This window comes from Macrotis lagotis, chromosome 8, assembly GCF_037893015.1.
Source record: "Macrotis lagotis isolate mMagLag1 chromosome 8, bilby.v1.9.chrom.fasta, whole genome shotgun sequence".
NCBI classification, from domain to species: domain Eukaryota; kingdom Metazoa; phylum Chordata; class Mammalia; order Peramelemorphia; family Peramelidae; genus Macrotis; species Macrotis lagotis.
The window spans coordinates 140,455,556-140,481,372 of NC_133665.1; the positions used below are offsets into that span (position 1 = coordinate 140,455,556).

Here is a 25,817-nt window from a genome sequence, read left to right on the forward strand (position 1 = left end):
AACATATGGGTGACCATATCACAGAAAGGGTTGGATTCATAATTTATTCTTCAAAGGCAACAGAATAATTCCCAAAAAGTGAGGCTCTCAAAAATGCCACAAATGAAGTTTGTTTACTTATCCTACCTGGATCTTGTTCTGTTACAAATTTGTTTTCCTTCAACTGATAGAATAATAATCTGTCTAAAACTAATTCTCTAGATTAAAGGCATGCTAGAAATCTCCAAATACACAATGAGGATGAGACTCAAAAGTTTCCCTTTATCCTATGCATTGGGGGGGGGGGGGCTGTTCCTTTTGCAAAAACTGTATTCAAATGTGATAAGTAATGTATATTATAAACTTTAAAGACATGCATAAATTATCATAGACATAAGTTTATAGATAAGCTATTATGATATACATACAAGCTTATATTATATGTTTATATAGTTTATAGTTATAGTTTATAGGCTATATAATATAGTTCATATATTCATGAATTATTGTTGATCCTTCATTCTTGAAAAAAGACCATGACATCAGGGAGAAAATGCCATGACAAGCACATGAATTGGATTTGAGCGAGGGGATGCTGTGCTAGCTAAGTCACCAGTCTCACTTTCTCCTCCAGAACCACCTGGGTCCAATGGTCAGATATGGATCAGGATGACTGGAGATGGTCCTGGATACAAGGCAATCAAGATTAAGTAACTTTCCCAAGGTCACACAGCTAGTTAAATGGCAAGTGTCTGAGGCAGATTGGAAATCAGGTCCTCCTGACTTTAGGACTGATGTTTTATCCAATGCCCCACCCAATTACCTTATATGCATTGTATTATACTGCATATATATATACATATATAGATATATATATATGCAAGCTAGCATTATTATTATTACTATTATTGTTGTTGTTGCTGTTGCTGTTATTATGTCCCAGAGAGCAACAGGATTATAGATTTGGAGCTAGAAGGAACCTCAGAGGCCATCAATTTAGATGAATATACTGAAGCAAAGGGAAGGAAGAGACCCCAAGACCACAGAGGCAGGATCTGGGTCTCTTTTCTTCCCCTCTCCTTTATTCTCCTCTTTCCTACATTCTTATTTCAATCCAGAGCTATTTTGATGTCATTCTGCCTTATGGGATTTTTGTCTGAACTTTCACCCACACAAAAATGGCATCCCCAGTGTAACTCTCTCCCTGCTTTCTCTCATGGAGAATAAAGCCCAGTCTCTTTTAACCACAGTACAACATCATAGAAGAAGTAAGAAAAAACAGTGGGAAGATCAACTGCCTTTTGATGATGTCTTATGTAACTTTAATTTCTGTAGAAATCTGCCTTACAAGTGGAAACCATAAGCCACTTGAAAAAAAATAGTGGAATCACCTGTAAGCAGAATATATTTTAAAAATTCACAATGGAATATTACTTCAGAGCAGTGTGTGTGTGTGTGTGTGTGTGTGTGTGTGTGTGTGTGTGTGTATACACACATGCATAAGTGTGCAGAGGGGTATGTTGCTAATCAAGCCTACAGTCATATCTAGGTTAATGTAGTTCCAGAAAGGAAGCTAAAATTGCAAGTTCTGTAAGAAGAAACCTTTCTGGATCCCTTTAAAGTTTAATGCTTTCCCTTCCCGCTATTGATCATCTCCAATACGTTATATTATACGTTATTATCTGCAAGTTATCTCTTCCATTAGACTTTGACTTCCATGAGATCAGGAATTGTCTTTTACATTTCTTTGAATTCCCAGAACTTAGTACAGTGACTGACAGATGGCAGGGGCTTAATAGATGCTTCTTGACTTAAATCTGAAGTCCTTTAATCTTTTTTTTTGTTTCTCAGATAGACCCCTTTGGCAGCATGGTAAAACCTGTAGATTCCTTTTCAGAATAATGGTTTTTTAAATCATATAATTAAATACAGGAAACACAATTAGATAGGAAATTGTTTGCATTGAAATAAAGCTATCAAAATTTTTTTAAAACAAATTACAGAGGTGCAACTAGGTGGCTCTGTGGATAAAGCACCAGCCCTGGAATTAGGAGTACCTAAATTCAAATCCAATCTCGGTCACTTAGTAATTACCTGGTTGTGTGACCCTAGGCAAGTCTCTTAATCCCATTGCCTTGAAAAAAAAAATTACAGACTCCAGTTTAAGAACTGCTGCCTTTAATGATAGATTATGTGAAAATGCACAGAACTAAGGGCATAATCTAATTGAAGCACAGAACACCGATTTCAATATCTTCATGGAAGAACTAGAAATGCATTCTACTAAAGTAGGAGTACAAAAAAAGGATTAAGGAATCATGATACCTTCAGAACTGTAAAAAAATCAACACTCAGTCCAACATCCCCCCCCATAGAAACACCTCAGCCGGCAGAGCATTTCCCAAGGTTTTACCCCTCAAGCTAATTCTCCTCACACAGTACAGAAACTGTCCTCCAAATTAATTGCCCCACATAACTAAGTTTCCAAACACATATAGAGCCTCCTTCTAGGCTATGTGAAAAAAAATTGGAGTCAAGCACTTTCCTATCAGTTTTCCAACACATCTGACTAGTACAGCACTATGGTGAATATAGAGGCAGGGAAACTCTCCCAAATGTATGCTAAGTCTTGCTGAAGAGGATTTGCAAGCTATTCAGACTTCATTTTGTTAACTATAAGATCATCTTTAAGTGTCTTATTTTGTTCCAGTCTTGAACCTTAATTGCCCTTAGTGCCTACTATAATTCTTTTTGAGTAAATGATAGCAATTATATAGATTGAAGTAATTCTGCCACTTCTTTATTTTTTTCTTTTCCTTCCAGAATGTCCTAACCCCTTATTAATTTACCAAGAAAGAAGACTGGACCTGGACTCAAAAGTCTCAGATCCTAACTCTGCTACTTTAAGATGTGTGACTATGTTTTATCACCTCACCTTTCAGAGCCTCAGTTCTCTTCATCTGCACCTGAAGGCCTACCATTGCCATACCTTTCAATTCAAAAGTTTCTTCTGAAGGATCTCTAATAGATGACTACCCAGCCAATGTGTGAATTATATCCACAATGTGGTGCTAGTCACTTAGCAAAGTAGTCTACTCCTAGTCTGGCTAACAATCTGGTTTCAACTTAGTTCCTAAAGCTTCTTTTTAAAGTAGTTTGGAGGGGAATTTGGGAGAACTCAGATGAGTCTCTACCTGTTCTCTGTCATCTTGGCCCCCACCTTTTTAAAGTTTTCTTTTAACTATGATAATGTTTGTCCGTTTTCAAAGAAGATCATGACATCGGGGAGGTGATGCCTTGACAAATATTGAAACTGGATTTGGATTTTGGGGGGCAGGGAGCTGTGCTAAGTCACCTGTCTCAAGTTCTCCTCCAGAACCATCTTAGTCCAGCGGCCAGATGGGAATCAAAACAACTGGAGGTGGTCCTGGATATGAGGTAATCAAGGTGAAGTGACTTGCCCAAGATCATATAGCCAGTAAGGATTCAGATTTCCATCCTCCTGACTCCAAGGCCAGTGCTCTATCCACTGCACCACCTACTTCCTAAAATAAAGCCTCCCCTGGCAGCTAGGTTGGACTCTTTGCTATCATTTGAAATGTTGGTCCTAATTTTGCTCATATCACCTTTCCACGTTGGAATGTTTTTCCCTTTCCTTCTGCCTATTGGTCTCATACATATCTTTCAAAGTCCAGTCCTATCATGAGGACTCCACCAGCAACTCTGGCTCACATTTGTCTTTTTCTTGTCCTTCATTTTACATGTGTGAGTGTGAGATTGAGTGTGAGAATGTGCATGTGTATGTGTATGTGGGGGGGTATTCTAGTATTTATGTTTATGGAAGGTACCCTTGAATTTCAAAAATTTACAACACATAAAAGCAATTAAGGACTGACATTTTATCAATACCTAATAAGTGCACAAAAATGTTTACTATGCAGCAGGGCACAATAGTAGCAAGGCAGCTAGATGGTGTAATAAGAGTACTGAGTCTGAAATCAGGAAGACTCATCTCAAATCTGGCCTCAGATACTTATTAACTGTGTGACCTTGGGCAAGTCAGTCTCCTTATCTGTAAATTGAGCTGGAGAAGGAAATGGCAAACAATTCCATTATCTCTGCCAACAAAACCTGAAATGGGATCATGAAGAATTGACTTGACTAAAATGACTCAACAAAAACACCATAGTCTATTAATGCCAATAAGGTACATAGATGTTAGTCTAAAAATTGTCGCCATGCTTTATACGAACATCATTTGATGCTGCTAAAGAATATTAGGGCTGGTCTGCTTCTAATTAGCAGCAGGTCCATCACATCTTCAAAGCTATATAGCATCTTCCTATTTAACTTTACTTCTTCACAAGATTATGTGATATTGAGTTGAAAGAGACTTTAGAGAAAAATTCATTCAATTTTGCCTATGTGAGGCAGCTAGACAGGCAAGAATGCCGGAGTTGGAGTCAAAGGAGACTGGAGTTCCAATCCTGCCTCAGACACTTATTAACTGGATGACTTTGGGCAAGTCATTTAACCTAACACCTCAGTTTCTTCACCTGTAAAAGGAAGACAATATTAGCATGTAACACACAGGGCTGTTTCAAGGATTAAAAATGAGATAAGATGTACAGCACTTTACAAACCTTCGATTGCTTACTTAGTATTATACAGATGAGCAAACTGAGATGGAAAGTAATTTCATGATTTTTCTGTGGTCATATTTATAATGAGTAGATTAAGAATTTAAAATTAAATCTTAATACTCTAAGCTCAACAGTTTCCCCCAAAATGCTATCTCATCAGGACTATTCATTTTAGCATATACTCATATGCTGCCCTGCACTTGACTATAATCTCTTGAGGGTAAGGGATTAGACTTTACATTTCTTTTTTTTTAATTGCCCTTAGTGCCTAATATAACTCTTTTTGAGTAAATGATAGCAATTATATAGATTCAAGAAATTCTGCCACTTCTTTATTTCTCTTCTTTTCCTTCTAGAATGTCCTAACTCCTCATTAATTTTCCAAGAAAGAAGACTGGACTTGGAACCCAAAATTCCAAATTCTAATTCTATCACTTTAAGGTATGTGGCTGTGTTTTATCACCTAACCTTTCAGAACCTCAGCTCTCCTCATCTGCAAAATGGGGTAACATCTGCCCTACATAGTTTGTTATGAAGAAACTACCCTGCAAGTTGTAAAGTACAACATAAATGGGAGCTGCTATAGTTACTATTTATTGATAACACTGCTGGTGCCCTTTCCTTAAGCCAATAGATGAACAGGTGCATCAGTAGGAGTGGGGTGGCAGGCTGCCCATGGGAGAAGAGGGTACAAACTCACTACAGTTATTCTTTCTTATTAGACTCCCACATCAATAGATTAAGTCTTACAGAGAAAGAGTAGGCGTGTATTTCATAAGGCCATAAGAAAACTGGTCCCTCAAATTGTCTCCCTTGTGTACATAAATCACTCTCCTTGTGTTCTGTCTTGATTGGGTGCTGTTTAAATCACCCACAATAGATGGCTTATGCAATGTATGTTAATCACAAGATTGGGGCTGCATACCTGTTCTATATTATAATGAAAATCATTAGAGTTCATATAGGACAATTGGGTAGTCAATCAATTCATATTTATTGTGTCATTGTTAAAAAAAACAATAAAAGACCAATATTTTCATGATCATGTAGCAAATGGTTAAATGTGAAAGTAAAAATATTTTCCTTTTCATCCTTTCCCATATCAAACAACAATGATATCATTGACTGTGAAAAATTGGGAATTTTTCTAAGACAATACCAATCAACAGAATTGGTAACATTTGACATGAGAAGCTTCCAAACCAGAAGAGGAATATACAGCTGATTCCCTCAGGCTGTAAAAACCAGTTCTTCTGACCAGAACAACGAAAGATCCAAGGTAGAATGTTAAAACCTATAATTAACATTTTTCCCTTTCATATCCCATTTTACTTGCTTTAGAAAATTCAAGGTTCTGGCATGGGTTTTAAACCACTGTGATTCCCACTGTCATAAGAGTGTTTCAAATAAAAGAAAGACATTCAATCAAGGAGAATGGTAGAAGCATAGAAGCACAGTTATTTCAAAGGATTTTTTTTAAAGAAAATCCCACACCTGTGTTTACATCAAGTTAGTAAATATTTACTGAGTCTCTACTAAGTGTCAGTACTATTGTAAGTATGGATACAAAAGAAATTAAAGTCACATTCTTACCTTCTACTAACTGTCTAGGATCTTATGGGATGCCCTAAACTCAAACACATGAAATCATTAACAATGATAGATGACAGTAAAAGATAAGACTTACAGGAAGGAACCTTATGATGACACTGTCATAGGATAACAGAACAAAAGCTAGAAGGCTCCTTATAGATCAACTAGTCCCTAGTCCCCTCTTCTCATTTTAAAAGTAGAAAAATTAAAATCCCCAAAAGGTTTAACTCTCCCAAATCTACAAAGCAGCAAAATCAGAATTTAATCCTTCTAACTTCTAAACCTGGCATTGCTTTTCCTGGACTCCTTCAACCAAGTGTGAAATTAATTCAGCTATGGCACTTTGACCATGGTAAATGTCTTTGCTAACTGGACCTAACACTTCTCAGGATCTCAATGGCAGTGTTTATTCAATTCCATTCTATGATTTGAGCTGAGGGATCGGGTACAACATATTGACATTTCTAACTCTATTTAACATAAGCTAATATCAAATTCATTATCATTTTTAACACATCAATTGATGATGGGGAAGGAAGGCATAATTATGCTATATGACTGGGTAAATCATCCAGAGATTAAAAATTTACTGTGACTCATCAAGGATTAACTGTATGTCCAGTGTTTTTGTTTAGGGTTAAAGGTCATTCTGAGACTTAAAGTCACAGAACCTAAACATTTCAGAAGGGAAAGAGATTATAGACCACCTAGTTCAAGAAATAATGAGAATTATAATAGTAATATTACTAATAATAGTTATCATTTATGTATTACCTACTATGTGCTGGACATACTTTATAAATCTTTTCTCATTTGATCCTCAAAACAATCTTGAGAGATAGGGATAAAGATACAACAGAGATAGATTATCTTTTTCTTAACTTAATTTAACTTTTTTTTAAACTTAATTTTTAACCTAATTTAACTTAATTTCCTCAGCTGTAAAATAGAGATAACCTCAAACATTTCCTAGCAGTGTGGGGTTAGATTTGAATTCAGGTCCTCCTGACTCCAGAACCAGTACTCTAGTGGTCATCTAGTCTTTGCTTGAAGTCCACCAGTACAAGGAGAAGCCCTCTGCTTCTTAAGGTGGCCTATTCCGTTTTTGGAGAGCTCTCTCAGTGAGGAACTGTCAGACTTTGAGAACTATTGCCAAACATTTTGTGACCATTGCGTGTAGGTGTGGCTGAAAAACTTAGTCCCTTGGTCATGCTGTGGTCACCTACCTACTCAACTTGATGAGAACCAAGAAACTGGAAACTCTGGTCTTACTGTTCATGGGATAGTCATTGTTTATTGTTATCTTTTCATGCATGTGTTTCAGTCTTTTCATCTCCGAGAAGATCATGGACCCCTCAGAGACAGGGTCAACGATATCTTCTGCACCTTTTAGGAAAAAGTACCATACATAGTAGGTCTTTAAAATAATGCTCACTGACCAACTGGTGCTGAATACATTGTAAGAACTCAATAAATCATAAGACAGGACAATGTAAATTAACCTGAAAGGAATTCAGAAAAGATTAAATTGAATTTTTTTGGTTCTTTTTGACTCAAACTTTATGAGGAAATACTACCAATTCCAAAACTGTAGAACCAGTACCTTTGCTTTATCCAAGGCAAGGTTGTGTAGAGGAAAGAATACTGAACTAGTTGTTTCAAGAAGCCTGGGTTCAAAGCCTCACCTCTGAAACTAACTTGCTAGGAGAACACATTCAAGTCATTGAACTATCCTGTCAGTGTCCTCATCTGTGTTGGATAATACCTGTAGAACCCACCTAAAAAGGTTGGTCTGAGCATTAAACAAAAACATGTTGGTATGGCAATTAAAATCTCCATGCACTATATAAATGTCAGTAGTTATTCTAACTCCATCTGGTTTCCTTAAAAAGGTCTTTTCGGTCTGGTTTTTTTTTTTAAAGGGGTGGATAATTTTCCCCCCAAAAAGTCTCACATGGTTATAAATCTGCTTTTAATTGGTCACTTGGATATCTTTTGTTGTTTTAATGATTAAATTGAATCAATGATCTGGCCAGTCTGATGGGCAGTACAGTTATTAGTTGCTATGGCAGAGGAAATGATATGACTCAAAATATGGTCAATTAAGATAAGGTCTTCTAAGGTTGCACAAATCCAAGCAAAGCTGTGAGTTTTATAGATGATCATACTGCCCTAAAATATATGACTTCCGGTCCAAAGGAATGTAAAAGTAAACCTTTGCTTCGTGCAAAAAAAGTTTTCTGAAAAGGTAAATTTGAATATAATTTCTGAACATAAAGAATTAATTCAAAATCATTAGGAGAGCTTATGATCAGACAACAAGGTTGAGTGATATCAGATAGGGTAGGGGCTATATGCAGAATAAGGACTTAAGTCCCAGGGGTAAGAGTGGGAGTGGGAGTGGGGGGTGGGGAATGAGGTCTGGTCTTTGTCTCCTCTCCACATCTGTTTCTCCTCCCCTATAAAGGTCAAGTCCAAGGGTGTAGCTCAGATATACACCAGCTTTGATTTAATCAATTATCCCAAATGCCATGACTCAACCAACCTCAATGTGGTGTCAATGGGTCACACCCCATCAGGAGAGATCATCAAAGTCCCAAATGTGCCATCATTCATTAAGAATTTATTAAGTATTAGAGATATGCAATAGATTTCCAAAGACTCTGAGGTTACAAAGACAAAGAAATAATAAATCTCTGCCCTCAAGGAACTTACAATCTACTGGGAAGTTTCAACAAATATGTGAATAAGTAAATATTGTACAAAGGGAGATAGATGGAGGGATGAAGTTTGGGATATGTGAAGGGGAGTCATGTGAAATAAGTGCAGAAGGGAAGGCTGGAGCTTAAGTATGAAGAGTATTTATTTTATCTGATAGGAGATAGAGAGCTGCTGAAGCTTCTGGAACAGAGAAAATAGATGGTCAGGAAAAAATCCATCTGGTATTCATTTTAGGAAAATCTATTTGGCAACCAGGCAAAGGAGAGGGGACAGGTTGGAAGCTGGGAGAATCCAGGTAAAAAGCAAGGAAGACCAGAATAGGATGGTGACCCTGTGAGTGAAAAGAGGCAGGGTGAAGTCAAATAGAAAGGGGTGAAAATGAGAAATGTTGTGGAGGTAGAATCAACAAGGCCTGGATGTGAGGGTGGGAGAGAATTAACCATGACTCAGTGCCCAGAAGGATCTTGGTGCTGTCAATAAAAAAAGGGAACATAGGAAGAGGAATGGGCTTGGGGAAAGAGATAATGATCTCAGTTTTGGACATATTGAGTTTGAAATGACTATGGGTCACTCAGGTGGAAATATTTAAGAGATAACAAATGATATTCAACTCTTCAAAGAACAGAAGTGAAAAGATGTCACCAAGAAAATGTATAATAGGAAAAGAAGATGCATTAAGGTCATCTGTCAAGGGTGAATGAGTGATGACAGGAAGACAGCCAGGATGCCAGGAGAAAGAAAAGAAGGTATCTGGAATTTTGGGTGGATCGCTGTGATGAAATTATGGGAAAACATGGGCAAGAGTTATGATGGATGGGTTATCAACTATGTATTGTTGGAGAGAGCTTTGGAAATTGATAAAGTCACAGATTCATGTGACTTTTTTGGGCACAGGGAAATTTATCTTTAAAGCCAAGAAAAGTCACCTTTGCTTACTTTATCAATCTTGACCAAATCCTCCTTAGCCATACTTTCTCCATAGAATAATTTTTAAAGTCTAATGCATAATATATTGTTATCTAGCTCTCACTTTAGAGTGTGTGTGTGTGTGTGTGTATTATGTATAATATATATTTGGCACAGAATAAATCATAATCACATATTTTGTTGAATTGAATAAGCCATGATTTAAAGAATGAATCTTTTGATTCCATGTGACTAGGACTGTCTAAATAGTTAAGATTCATGTTAAAGGGACTCTTTTCACTATTCCATAATTCCCTCCCACTGAAAGCTTGCTTTTTGTCCCATTAAAAATAGAAAGGGAAAAATCATTTACAAATTGGACAAATAGTCACAAATTAAAGGGAAGAGTAGGAAAATGAGAGTAGCTATTAATATTAAAAAAAACCCTTTAGAATAGCTTTTTGAAAGGGTGATTATTCATATTTTTGAGTGAAAAATAAATAACAAAATTTAATAATTTAATAAATGCTGTCTTCTAATTCCAAAGCAATGAAAAGTTCTTCAAAGGAGTTCTAAAGAGAGATGAAAAAAATCCAACCCCCTACTCTGGGGGAAAGGAGAAAGCACTCCACAGAGCTCCCTTTGGGATTTCTTGTACAAAACAATGAAAAGGGGGAGAGGACAGGGGGAATTGAATTAATTCAAAAGCTATTTATATAGATTTAAAAAAATATTTTCTGGCAGTTTTACAATTTTCACACAGAGGACCAAGGTTGCTACAAAAGGGCTTTGGGGGAAACATCTGTGATCATGCTATTTTAAACCCTTGTTTAATTTGTTGGGTTATTATTGCAAACTATCACAAGGCATCTACGTCTCTTAATGATCATTTGTAAAATAACGCCAAAATCTGTTATGACTTTCTACTGGTCACTAATTATGAATATAAATTCAATGTGAGGGAAGGAGAGGAAAAACCAAAGACATCTAAATTTATTTTTTTTTTTTTAGTTTTTGCAAGGCAAATGGGGGTTAAGTGGCTTGCCCAAGGCCACATAGCTAGGTAATTATTAAGTGTCTTAGACAGCATTTGAACCCAGGTACTCCTGACTCCAGGGTGGGTGCTTTATCCACTGTACCACCTAGCCACCCCTAAAGACATCTAATTTGAAAAAAAAAATGTCAAAATGGAAGGATTAGGGGAGGGAAATGGAAAGGGGTAGTTTAACAAATAAATAACCCAGAGAAAATCTAATGAATTTTGCACAAATATTGAAATGGCAAATGACAAGCAAGGCAATCAAATGTTCAACCCTCTTCATTTTCTCTGCAGGAGACCCCCCTATAGTTCAAGAACAGAGAAGCTCAAATGCTACTTACTTTTGTGCCCTTCCCAATCAGAAGTAAATTCTTGTATCTCTCAATGCCCACTCATTGGACTTTGTATAGACTCCCTGCTCATGCATTCATATTTATATTTTATTATATTATTCATGTAAATTTGAACTACACAGTTTTCCTTTGAAGGCAGGAAATATGTCTTATTCTGTTTATTTCTTTCCCCCTCCTCTTCCCCCTCCCATAGAGTCTCAGTAACTGATGAATAAGTGAATGAACAGGTGAATTAATCTTGGCTGGTAGTGATCCAGTTTCTATTTGAACACTGAAAATGATGGCAAGCTTATTATTTCAAAGGGGAGATCATCTGGCCTTCTTAATAGTTCTAGCAGGATGTTATTTTTATTTGGTCCCTAATATTGACCTAGTTCTAATATTTTTCCTTGTCATTTTCACCCAGAGGTCCAGATTCTGTTATCTGGAGGTATTAGGGCTAGTGGGAGGGGATCAGACTCATGGTTTCATTGACAAAGGGAATTTCTGATAAAGAAATTTCCCTTATCAATGAAAATCAGTACCTGTTTTGTCACAATTCTCAAAAGTGATATCTTTAGCCGCACAGAGCAAACCTAATCCCCTTCTCACATGACTCCTTTTCAAATATTTGAAGACAGACAATTCTTTTTAAGTGACCCAAATGGAAATGGAAATACAGTCATGGACAGCAGCCTATTTTTCAGTATGACATACACCCTCAAAATGGCATTAGGGAGCTCATCCAAGAAAAATATGATGATAAAAGAAGGTGCTCTGGCTATATAGTAAGGGATAGTACAAATTGTGAAAAAAAAAAATCTAGAAGACCAAGATTGGATTGATCCTTTCAAAGGATATATAAATGAACATGGAGATGTTTACGTGGTTTTCAGAAGGCATGGATGGGTAAGAGAAGCAATCTTCATTGGTTTAGCAAATACCCCCTCCCCCATTGATAAATTCACAAAAAGTGCTAATTTTTTTCTTTTTCATGCCAACTTTAGGATCACAGGACCCAAGAGTCAAAATGGAAGTGACTTCACAGTTTATTTACTCTAATCCCCTTAATTTCAGAGGATTAAGTGACTTGCCCAATGCCATACTGGCAGTTAAGACAGTGGAGGATTTGAACTCATGTTCTTTGACTACAAGTCCAGTCGTACTTCTACCTTCAAATATTCTGGGTTCCTATTTAGGTATGCATCCGAAGGTCCTTAAGATTTCTTTGAGACTGTGAGATTTTGAGTATGACTTTTCAACCATAAGTTAATAGTCTACTTAAATGCAATATCCAGTCTACATTTCTCCATTCTAGTCTCTAGCTATTAGTTCACTGATTGATTTATTCATTCAATAAATACAACCTAATTAGCCTAAAACTATACTAAGACTTTTGGCACATTCTAATTTTTATCACTTATAAATATTTATTTAGCACTATGACTGGCACAAGGGGAATAATAAAGAATGTTACATGACTCTTTATGAAATTTAGTGTCTAACAAAAAGTCTTTCAAATATTTTGTCCTGATCTATCAATCTGGCAGCTCAAATAGAAAAGAAATCAGGTGAGTTAGTTGGTTCAGATGTACCTGATAAAACAGTGATAAATGTAAAGTGTGTTCAACAACTAATTAACAAAATAGATGTGTATAAATCATTGGACTATATAAATCTGCAGATTCTATGACTAGTATGTCTCTCCTGACTCAATTTTATATTTACAAATATAAAATAAATTATTTGAGAAATGATAAATAGCTTAAGAGATGCTAAAAGACTAACAGATAATGGTCTCTACATAGGTGTCACACAGGAGGGCCAAAGAGGCAATCAGTTGGAAAACTCTCAAGTGATGAGTGCTGCTGTCAGATTAGATTAAAATAAAATTGGGAATTGTTTAACAAAAGAAAAAAATCATAGATAATGTTAATTCATGGTTTTTCTAAGTCATTAGGTGACCTGAAAGTCATTATATTAAACTTTATATCACTGATCTATATGAAATCTAGAAAATGAATCTCCAAAGAGTAAGAATTTAACTGTATGGATGCAGTGCTGTTCAGAGAAAAAAGAGCCTTACATGTTGTAGAAAAAATGTTAGTCATTAGGTAAATATTTAGTTTATCTGGTTCAACCATAACTTGGAGAAAGCATACTACAATCAATCCCCAGGTATTTATAAAGTATCTGCTATGTGACCATACTAGACACTTGGGATACCAGCACCAAGAATCAAACAATCCTTACTCTCAAGGAACTTATATTCCAATGGAAAAGAAAACAAATATACCTAAGTATATACAGAATAAATACAAATAAATACAAAATAGATACAAGATAATTTGACAGGAAGGATACTAACAATTAGGGGATTTTTGAGGGCTACATTATGAAGTTGGGGCTTGAGCAGAATCTGGAAGGAAGGAAGGAAGGAAGGAAGGAAGGAAGGAAGGAAGGAAGGAAGGAAGGAAGGAGAATTCTATGAGGCAAAGGAAAGGAGGTAGTGAATTCTAGGAAAGAAGGATCAACAGTGTAAAGACTCATGGGACATGGAGAGAAGATCAGTTTGGCTGGATCCCACAATGTAGGAAGAGGTGTAATGGCCAATGAGGCTAGATAGAGTGGGGCTAGCTTGTGAAGAACCTTGAAAGAGAAACAGAGGAGTTTATATTTGATTCTGGAGGACCAAGACTATTTGAATTCCTTTGATCTGATTCCCTTTGATCTGATTACCATTTTAGTTTCTCAGGTGCCCTGAATTATGCACCTCTATTCTGGTCATTGGAAAGGCATACATCCTGTTCTAAATAAATGCTCTTCTAGTTTATTAATCAGCATTTTGTGAGTTCTCACTATGCATCAATACATCAGTGCCTGAATGCTTCATTCTCATCCCAAGTGAATTGATATAAATCAAGGTTCTAAATCTGAAAAGCTGAGTACCAGACCTTGAACCCATCTAAGGTTATTTCACCAAAATACAAGCACTCTGGGAGGGCTCTGCCTTAACAACCAGATAAATAGTACCTCCCTCCCTGCAGCCCATCTTCCCAAGTTCTCTGCATTGTAATGCCACTAAGTTTTTTTTCAGATGGATAACTGCAGAAAGGTTTGTATGACTAAGTAGGAAATAAAGTTAATGACAGTTAGGTTTGGACATAAATAGAAGGAAGGCCATGCTAAATGGAAAAGAATACAAACAACATTCAGAGAAAAAGATGAATCCTGAAACATTAGTTACAACCTAGAAATGGGATGTAGAATCTATAGGATTACTCTGGCCAAAAGAAGGAGCAGAGCATCATCTGAAAGGATACTAGACAATAAAAACCAAATTTCCAAAGCATGATTACTGTATGAAACCATAATGTTTACAATTAGTTCATAATGAATAAGAAAAACATAGAATAAGAGGACTCTAGTACACAGCTAGCTATATTCTCAATCTTTGAAAGCAGACTGACATATTTGTTTTGTAAACTACCTTGTTTGGATATACAGATCATACGTGTTTTCTACCTTTCTCATATGTGAACAGCTTAAAATTCACACAGGTTGTCTTACCACCTCTATGCTTGAAATATATTCTTTTTGAATCTATGACTTTTTTTCAAAGTTCAGCCCAAGGACCACTTTTTATAAGAGATCTATCCTAATCATCTTTTTATTCAAGTTACTAGTATCCTCCTCAACCCTAAAATTATTCTTTTTTTCTTGATTAATATTTTATTTTTCCAATGACATGTTATGAAAGTTTTCCGACATTCATCCACTTGCATATTTGTTTCACAATTTTCTTCCACTATCTCTTCCCTCCCCCCCCCCAAGCAAGGAACAGCCTAGTGAACATTGTACATGTAAATTTGTGTTTAACGTGTTTACATATTAGTCATTTTGTGTTTGAGGAATTAGAAATAAGTATTTTTTTTAATATTATATATTGACATCCATGTACTTGGGGAATCTCACCTCCTTCATCTCCCACCCCCATTTAAATTCCTTGTGGACAGGGATTATTCCAATTTGTCAACAAGCAACATAAATGGCCCATAGGCCATTGCCAACCATCAGGGATAAAACAAAGGCCAAAAACTCCCTGCCCTTAAGAAGCTCACATTCAAATAGGGAAAACCAATGTGAAAATTACTGAATCCAAATGCATCATATGAAGTATAGATGGAATGTAACCACAGAGGGGAAGGTACCAGTAACTGGAGAGAAGGGGGTTGGGAAAGACTTCCTTTGTAGTCCAACACAGTAACAGATGTTTAATAAAAGTTGAATGAATATATAACAGAATGTACATATTTGCATATAGATTTTAAAAACCTGTTTTAAAAAGAGCTAATTATCAACTGGTAGCACAATTACCTGTTAGTTTCAGCAAGATGGGACTTTGGGATTCTTTGTCTTAGATTTATAGGCTTTAGACTGACTAAAGTGTAAAAACAGAGTGACTGGCAGGGAATATGCTTAGTCATGAAGGAAGATGGTGATTTATTTCTGCCTGTAACATACAACCTGTTAATTCCCCAAAATGAGATTGTTTTCAAGGTACCTTGTTTCTATTTAACAGAAGCATGTGGATATACTCTAATCATTTGATTATACCTGAAATACATGAAAAAAATAAATGAAGAAAATATATGAATTATTTGTTGGGACAATTTTACAATTACAAATTTTACTGATAACAGAACCACATAGAAAAAAAGAGAAAGAAAAGAAGAACTGAGAAAAAAGGAGGGAAAAAAGAAATATTCTAGTAGCTCCATTTTTTCAGTTAAAAGGGAAGGAAGGAAGGAAGGAAGGAAGGAAGGAAGGAAGGAAGGAAGGAAGGAAGGAAGGAAAAAATAAAAATTTTGTTCAAAAATCTTCCTTAAGTGGCAGCTGGGTGGCGCAGTGGATAGAGCACCGGCCCTGGAGTCAGGAGGACCTGAGTTCAAATCCAGTCTCAAGACACTTAATAATTACCTAGCTCTGTGGCCTTGGGCAAGCCACTTAACTCCATTGCCTTGTAAAAACTAAAAAACAAAACAAAAAAACAAAACAAAAAAAATCAAAAATGAAAAAAGAAAGGGAAAGAGAAAGGAAGAATATAGTACCAATAGCCATACCTTTCCAGACCCCTTTTTTCCATCATAAAAACTTGAACAGGATTAAAATGATGGCCTAATTTTTGTCCATAGGATCCGAGAACCCAAAGCTGAAGGCAAAGGTATGTTGTCTTCAAGGTCATGGAAAAAGTAAAAAGCAGTAGTTAAAGAGTAAAAACAGAGATAGTTCTATCCCTCACATAAGTCACAAGACCACAAATCCAAACCTAATGTTTCTTAGGTAAACTAATACTAGGAAATAGTAAGCTGCATTCAGATGCTGGGAGAAAAATATTCTGGTAGATAAAATTTCTAACTTCTGTTATTCATGAGAGAGAAAATAAGTGTAGAGAAAAGGAATATTTCACTCCTTAATGTTTTACAGTCAATCAAACAATAAATAATTATTAAGTACCACTAAGAACCAAGGATACTGCTAAAGTCTGGGGGATTAAAAAAAAAAAGAAGCAAAAGATTGTCCTTACCCTCAAGGAGTTTACAATTTAATGCATTTTTCCAATTAGCTTTTTAAAGCTAGCCCTAGGGAGAGTTGTTAAGTAAATAAATTCTTTCCCCCAGTCACAGCCAAGCTTTTGTCTCTAAATCAGGAAGAGTACAAATTAGTTAGAAGAATAGAAGACAAATGGTAATAAATGCTTCCTAATACTAGCTGGGACCCTAGACTAGCCACAAGACATTAGGACCTTCAGTTTACTCATTTGTAAAATTCCTAATGTAAATTAGATAATCCCTGAGGTCTCCCTTCAAAAATTAATCCCAGGATACAAAAGTATTGGCCAAAATCTAAGGTGTTAAATGTTTTTCTGTAGACAGGGGGCCTCCAGAAGATGGAAAACCTTCAGAGGAAAAGCAATAATGTAAAGACAGGTAGTAAAGTTGATATTTTAGAGGAGCAGGTGAGAAAAATTTCATTTTATTCCCATTTGACAAGTGCCTATGATATGGAGATCATCCAATTTGGTGCTAAGAATATAGCAATGAAATGATACAATCCCTTCCTTTAGGTAGCTTAAAATCTAATAATTAACCAATCAACAGGCAATTTATTAAACACCTACGATAAATGTTAACAGTGGATAGAGAACAGGCCTAGTCAGAAAAACCTGATTTCAACAAAGACAGAGTCAAGTCATGTCATTCTTCAAGGAGCTACATTTTCTCAAATATGTCAACTACAAGCTTAAAAGGTACTTCCTTCTACCAGCCAATCATCAGCATCCAAATAGATTCTTAGATGCCCAATTAGTCAACCTGAAACATAGTCAGTTTACTAGCCCCAGATGGCTCTGGAGGGCAAAGTGAGGCTGGTGACTTTGCACAGCACCCCCTCATTTAAATCCAATTCACTTGTATCTTATGGCATCACCTCCCCTGATGTCATGGTCTTCAAAAATGAAGGACAAACAATATCTGCTTCCCTGAGAGACAAAGTGGATAGAATGCTAAACTCTGGAGTCAAGAAGACTTGGGTCTGTCCGAATCCTCTGACACTAGCTTTGTGATGCTGGGTAAGTCCCTTCACCTTGCTGAACTCAGTTTCCTCATCTGTAAAATGGGACTTATAATACAATCTACTTTACAAGGTTACTATTGTAAAATTCAGATCAGAGACTATATTTAAAAAACATCATAAATCTTAAAATGTGAACTATAATAGCCAAGCGCCTTCCCAGACACAATATATATAGTCTACTGATTGTGGGGACTGGGGCAAAGTAAAAGGTATTTTCCTATTTTTCTTCCTGGTGTTTCCCTCTAAAGTAAAACTCAACTTTTCTCAGCATGGTTATGTGCGTCTAAGCTCTGTCTATTAAGACAAAGAACTGGGTACAGTGAGTCTAATTTACATCAAACAATTCTCCCAGAAAGCCTGCTATATTACTTCAAAGTTGTGACCTGAACTTCGAGGAGCTATACAACAAAACCAGGAAAGAACTAAATTACTTTGCTGAGTCCTAAACCAAATCACAAATCACAATATTCATTATTTTACTGAACTACAATCAACACTCGCCCCCCAATTAAATACAAAGTGAATCAGTTCAAATTAGAACTATCCAATCTAGATTGAGCTGAAACATTTCTGCCCACTGCTTATAGCCACCAAACTAACTATAAATCAAATCACTGTATCATGTGATTTGGGTTCCTGCTTTCAAAGTTACATTTCTATTTGTATTGATTTCTGGTAGCATTAGCGGATGAGGTCATTTCTTCCTGTCTCAAGAAGGATCCTCAAAAGTTTAGGAAAGAATTTTCTGGTTCATCTACGAAACAGAAGAGACACTGGAGTAGTTTGCCATTTCCTTCTCCAGTTCATTTTAGCAATGAGGAAACTGAGGCAAACAGGGTTCAATGACTTGCCCTCACTTAAGACCCCTGGCTACAGGGGTCCCAGGCTCAGCTAAGTCAATTGGATTTAATAAGCAAATGCTTCTTAAGGGCCTATATTGTTAGTGAGAAAGCCAAAAACCAAGAGTTACTGCTCCCAAGAGATTTATTTTCCAAAGAAAGCAATCTATGCATAGATAAATACACAAAATATAGACAAAGTAAATATGCAGGAATTTTTTTGAGGAAAGGAGATGGAAGGGAACAAATAATTGTGGAAATCACATAGAGGGAAATTAACTCCGAGTTTTGAAGGAAACCGGGGATTCCAAGAGGCATCATGGAGGTGGGAGAGCATTCCAAGAAGGGCAAATTGTCTTTGTAAAGGCATCCATCTCAGTGGGAATTGGAACCTCTCATAAGGGAAGTGTGAGACAATTTCTCAGTAATGCAGGGCCTGGGGGAGAGTGAAGTAAATACAATCTGGATTGCACTGGAATTGTTGGAGCCAGTAGAGATAGGGAGCCACAGTGGCTTCTAAGCAGAGGAGATATTTGATTAGATCTATACTTTTAGGAACCTCTATTTGAGAGTCTGTGTGGAAGCTGAATGGAGGTAGGGAGGGCCGTTCCCTTCTCTCTACTGTCTAAGTAGAGAAGAGCCAGATACAAGAGAAGTGATGAAAGTAGAACCCGAGAGATAAGGCAATTGACTGGATATGGAGGATGATGAAGAAGGTAGAGTGAAGAATAATTATGAGGTTTCATATCATGGTGACTAGAAGGTTGGTGATATGGAGTACTGGAACTGCCATCAGGAAGTCACTGCTCAGACTTTTCAGAGATGTCAGACTATTTAAAACGCTATTAGGGTTTCCTGGTTAGAGATATTAGAATGGTTTGCCATTTCCTTCTCAGCTCATTTTACAGATGAGAAAACTGAGGCAAACAGGGTGAAGTGCCTTGTCCTCTCTCAGTTAATAAATCCGTGAGGTCAGATTTGAACTCAGGAAATGGAAACTTCCTGGTAAATCCAGTGCTCTATCAACTACACCATCTAACTACTCCTAAAGTCAGGAAGTTCTAAGTTCAAATCCTGATTCAGAAACTCATTGTGTGACCTTGGAGAAGTCATTTCACCTGTCTGCCTCAGTTTATATTTCACTGTAAAATGAGGATAATCAAAACCCCTACCTCCTAGGGTTGCTGTGTTCCTTCTTAGTTTTTTGTTTTGTTTTGTTTTTTTGCAAGGCAAACGGGGTTAAGTAGCTTGCCCAAGGCCACACAGCTAGGTAATTCTTAAGTGTCTGAGACCGGATTTGAACCCAGGTACTCCTGACTCCAAGGCCGGTGCTTTATCCACTACGCCACCTAGCTGCCCCTATGTTCCTTCTTAGGATAGGAATTTCCTCTCCCCTACCCTCCCTTTTCCTCAAAAGACATTTCTACCTGGAAGTTAGTTTAGGGAAATATATAAACTCTGAGATCACTAAGGGAACTTTTTATCTCACATACTTCCCTTTTGTTGATACATGCAGTTCTTAAAATTCATTTGACATTAAAATGATTTTGTATGATTCATAAGAAAAGTTAAAAGTTTGCTGATTGGTTATTCTAAGGGCATTGGTTTTAAAAGAAGATGACTGTGACAAAAGCACGCTCTTTTGAAGTCTTCTTGGGAATGAAAATCACCACTAAAATGATTAAAAATGGTTTGTACAAAAATAAAATACAAAGTTTTAATTTTAATATGATCAGTTTTCAAAATGTCATAATGCAATGCGGATTGTGGATTGAAATTGTTTAATATTTCAAGATACCATTGCCAGACAACCTTTTCAGTAATGATCTATATATGGCTCACAACCCAATCTATTTCTAGCTAATTTTCTTGTTAATGATCTCACTACTGAGTATCTGTATTCATTCAAAGTAGTAGGAAATAAACTGATTATAAGGTGAGCATCCAGCAAGCATCCTTTCATAATAGTGAATGTAATGGATATCTGAGCCAAGGTCATATCACTCAAGAAATGTTTGCTGAGGGGGTGTTAAAGAAAGTCACACCCAAGAGCTAGAGGAAGTCTCTTAAGCACCTACATTCATCAGAGACTATTAAAATGGTCATTTGACTTTGAACAACACTTTCTTTAGCAGAAGTAGAATGTTTTCTTTCTCAGAATTAATTCATTCTAATTTAAGAAATCAATTAAGCATTTAAAAAGTAGAAAAGATCATTTTTCTTTTCCAGTCTTTAAATGAACAGGAAGAGGAAAGTGGAGATTGAAGTAGCTGCAAAACACAACATTTTAAGTTTCACAGATTGCTGAACAGTCTATCTAAAAACACCACTTATATCTTACACTCATAACTTGAACGGTTATTATTAAAGAGCAATTACGGTTACTTTGTTAAAGATATTGTTGAAGAAAAATATCAAGAATATTTATTTCTTACTTGTGTTAAAGAAAAACAATTAAAGCATTTTTTGATATAGGAAAAAAGTTATGGTTCCATGTAATACTGAGTGTTCCAGAAGTCTTAATCCTGTGTTAAACAGAACTAATGGCACTAAAGCTATTACTGGTTGACTTTAGGCCCACCCTGTAAATTCTCAAAATTTGGTCTATTACACGGAGAATGGTTCATTTTCAGTGACAATATGCATACCTACTTTAATTAATTCTTTAAAATAAATAAATAAATGAACCATCTTTTGGTGGCCCTGAAAAATTAATGTAAAAAAATCAGTTTTAAAATAAATAAATGCCTTCCCTAAAATTAACCTAAATCTGCCTCTTTAAATTATGAATATGTTCAGAAAAAAATGCTATGAAGAACTTTGAAATTAGAAAACTTCTCTAAGTCCCTGTTTCCAATATCCCTCGATTCACATCAATCTCACTACCAAAGGAAAATTCTAGAATATACTAAGATCTGCAAGAAGAATGTTATTTATCATTGCCGCTACTATTTTTGTGGTCAAAAAAGTTTGATTTCTGTCTTAAAGGGCTTTTCAAATAAACAAGACCATTTCATTCACTCATAGGACTCAGGTGGACTGGTAAAGAGCAAGGCCAAGATTTAAAAGGGTTATTAATTAGTGCAAATTTATGCTCAAGTCAAGAGGCCATTTTTCCACTACCCTTACTACTTCATCGGTAGAAATAACTAAATAGACTTTTAACAGTGTCAAACTTATGATAAAAATTTAACTTTGTAGGATTTGAAAGAGAACCTCATTTGGTAATGGTTCAAATCAAGTGTTCCTCACTGGTGATTTAAATTAAATTCACCCAATGGAATAAGATGAGATCTAAGAATTCAATCTATTACAAATCTATTCAGTCTATTCAATATGCAAGTCTACAACTGCTTAGAATGGTTCCCAAAATGCCAAAGCTGAATTGGACTTTCGAATTCAGGTGAACTAGAATGAGCGAATCTTTCTTTCTTAGTCTCTCAATAATTATAATGTCAACAAAACTGAAGAAAAATGGATAAAATGACCAATATAAATACATTAAAGATGAAAATTTCAAGCAATGAGTATAGGCCTCAACATAAAAACCACTTCAGAGCATTTTAATTTTTTGTTTCATGAAAGAAGTCTATTGCTAATAGAATTAGTTACTTAAAAGTAACAGAACTATAATAATAATAACAATAATAATAATACCATTGTAAAATTATAGAGAAGTACTTCTAATTCATCTCTAAATACTTAACAAATCAGTTGACTGGGAAGAAAGTTGATAAACTTTTCAGAAGGATGGGACCAAGATATGTATTCACAGTTCTCATAGCTACTAGGCAAAGGGAGCTGGCCTCATGATGTATTCTGATTTATACTAAAGCAAACTTTTTTTCCTCCCAGTACAAGTTTAAAATGTCCTGGGGACTTTGGAAGTAACCTTGTAATTTTTTTCCAAGTAATTTATCACTCTTTTAAAATAAATAAAACTAATAATATATTTAAGGCAGCAGAGACCTAATTTCTAAAGAACAGGAAACTAGCTCTTTTCAAAGAAAATGATACATTTATCATTTAAAACTGCAGTTCCAAAACTTGTTTTCCAAGTAGCCGAGTTGTGAAGAGCTAATAAAGAGGTGACATTGGTCTATGTTTCAGTTTTAATAGTTATGAATTGTTTAGGGGGTTCTTTGGGCTTTTAATGAATCCCAATCCGCTCTTCCCATCCCAAGATGGTCAGACTGGAATCTGACTTGAGCAATTTTAGAAAAATCCTTTTTTTTTCTTTTCTTAAAGGGGGTCATTTTGTCTCTGAAACTATAGAATATAATTTCTACTTTGAGAGCTTCCTGTTTCATTGATGCCAATGTTAGTTTCAATAATGCTGGTTTTACTGGGCTTGTGGTTAAAAACTAGAAAACAAAAGGCTGAAGAGGAATATTTGATAAAAATCTGGTATCAAAGCAACAGAAGTAGGGTTTTTCCTATATCATATAGCAAAAAAAAAAGAAAGAAAAGAAAAAAACTATGCTAGTCCCCAGCTGAGTCTTAAAATTTAATATGCCCATCTGGTTTTAAAGTTATCATCAACATGCTGAATATCATGTATCATGATTTAAATAAAGGAGGAAGAAAATAATTTGTGTAAAGTCTATGTTGTGACAAAAGAAAAATGCATAATGCTTTTGCATTTTCTTTTTTGACTGGTATGTTCTCAATTGAAATGAACACTTATTAAGCACCTACCATTGATTAGACTTTGGGAAAAGCAAGATGACTAGGTACCTTGCCCTCAAAGAGTTTATAATAAGAATGAGCATAACTATGATTTGTGAAAATGACCATAACTGCATCATAGAATTACTGACTCTGAGGTTTCAAGGGACCCCAAAGACCATCTAGCCTTATCTGCATCCCAGTAACAGTCCCCTCTACAGCATACAGGACAAGGTAACACATTCTAACTTGGGTTAGAAGTTTTGTTCTTCTATTAAATCCCAAACCCTAACTTTCTAACACTTTTCTTACTCGCCCTTCCAGCTCTAAACCAATGAATTAGTAATTCCAAAAATTTAACTTCTCAAGTAAAATTATATATGAGTACATCATAACCAAAGATGAGACTATTTACAAAAAAAAATGGAACCCGCCGTCAAATTACGGTGGCCATAAGAAAAATCTTGAAATGAGTCTAATATTATTTATGCGAAAAACAATTAATGAATTATCAAAAAGGCCTATCGATTTTTTGGAAGGGGGTGTGGTATGATGACCGATGATGTGGAAGTGGTTTGTTTCTAATTTTGTTACGGTATTTACTTTCACCCATGTCCAGTTCCTAAGAAGACGAAGCAGGAGTTAGCTGGCTATTGCTATAGAACAGCTTTCAGTTCAAGAGAATGATCAGTTTACCATGGGCAAGAGTCCAGAGAATGATCAGTTTATCAATGGAGAGGAGCAGGGCAACAGAGTCCCTGAGTTCTACCTCGGTTGTGCTTTGGTTTGCACAGGTCCCGTTTATGAATAGGTAATTCATTGATATCACTATAGAAACTTCCTTTTCACAAATTGTCAAAACAAAAGGCACACAGACACACAGGAAAACATGTCAACACAGAAAATACAGATAAAATAATACACTTTAATTCAAAATCTGCCCAGTTTACGACCTGATGCAAGTGCTTTCAGTGATGAATTATGAATTCCATCATCAATTCAATTGTCAAAACAGTTCCCCAAAGAAATACTCCTAAGCATTTTGGCCCTAAGCTCATTTAAGCAAAGTTATTTTCAAAGTCCTTAATGTTTTCAGACCCGAGCAAGAAAGGTTACAGGTCCAAACAGGAATGCAGTCCACCAATAGCAGAACTTATCTAGCGACCGATTTAATGGGCCAGTGGTCTCAGGAGTCCCAAGCCTGGGACTCGGGCAAGTTTGAGTTTTCCTGAAGGGTTGCAAAAGCCCAAGGCTCCGGCAACTTTGTCCTCAAGACACTCGGAGAAAATGTGGCTGCTGCGAGCTGACTCACCCAGTTGGAGAAGCTGGTGAAGTTGAAGGTGCCGCCGCAGCCCTCCTGGCCCTTCGGATCAAAGTGGAGCAGCTACTCCTCCTCTTTACCTGACCCCCTATAAAAGCCCTGGCTCGATGACTCCCGGTTTCCGGCTCTCTTTCCTTGGCCCCTCCCCAAAAGCCCAGGCGCAAAGGACCACATTTCTCTGCCTGGCTCACACCCACCTCCCACCCCCAGCACCCGGGGACCTGTCATCTCTGTTTACCTGACCGACCTCGTTTACCCCAGCCGAGCCCCAGCAGCCGCCGTCCCGCACCCTGTCCGCAGGGCGGTCCCGTCGAGGGACCCGGCCCCCTGGGGCGCCCATCCCGGGCTGGCACTCCCGGGCCCCCGCTGCCCCTGCTCGGGGAGGGTCATCACCTGCCCCCCGACCCGGGACACTCAGACAGAGGGGGCCAGATGCTCGGCCCCAGGCCGGGGGGCGGGGGCAGCCACTCGCACGGCATCCATCCTAGGTTCGGGGACAGCAGCCCCCTTCCCCCGGCTCTCCCCACTCCAGGACGCTCAGACTCAGTTTCCTCTGCGCCCAGCTCACTTGAGTTCTCTGGCCCCTTTCCCAGGACACTTAGCCCTGGAACTTGGTCTTCCCTGGGCCCCTTCCCCCGCAGCCCGGGCCACGGGGGGACCCGCTCCCCCAGAACCCCGCGAGCCGTCGGACGAGCCGTCTGGGTCCGGGAGCCGGCCGGCCCGGGCGGGCGCCCCGACGGCGAGTGGCCCCGGGTCCCCCAGCGGCGCCAGGGCTCCCCGCCCCCCGCGGCCCGCGGCCCAGCCCGGCGGGGGCGCTCTGACCTGCGGCCGGCGGTGGCGGGCCCCGGGCGGCTCCGGCGGCTGCGGCTGCGGCTCCGGACTGGCAGCGCGCTCTTCCTGCCCGCTAGCCCAGAGCGGCCGGGGCCGGGGCCGGGGCCGGGGGCGGAGGCTGGGGGCAGGGGCAGGGGCCGGCCCTGGGAGGGGGCAAGGAGGGGCGGAGGAGGAGGAGGAGGAGGAGGAGGAGGAGGAGGAGGAGGAGGAGGAGGAGGAAGGGGGCGGGCGCGGGGGCGGCGCGCCCAGGCTCCGCGCTCCCCGCGCGCTCGCGGCTCGCGGCTCGCCTGCTCCCGGAGGGAGCCGCTT

The 25,817-nt window shown here is 37.7% G+C and overlaps 1 protein-coding gene across 3 annotated transcripts in view; it reads right to left on the reverse strand.

Moving 5' to 3' along the window:
* Positions 1-25,564, reverse strand: part of PPARG (peroxisome proliferator activated receptor gamma) — a 173,575-nt gene extending 148,011 nt beyond the window's left edge. Inside the window, exon 1 of one of the 3 annotated variants that reach the window (XM_074198539.1) lies at positions 25,500-25,564. The gene's annotated coding sequence lies outside the window, so the exon portion shown is untranslated. Of the gene's footprint in view, positions 1-3,334; positions 24,926-25,499 lie in introns of those variants that run through there. The other 2 variants (XM_074198541.1, XM_074198540.1) reach the window with 2 other exon arrangements.
* Between the last annotated feature and the right edge of the window lie 253 nt (positions 25,565-25,817).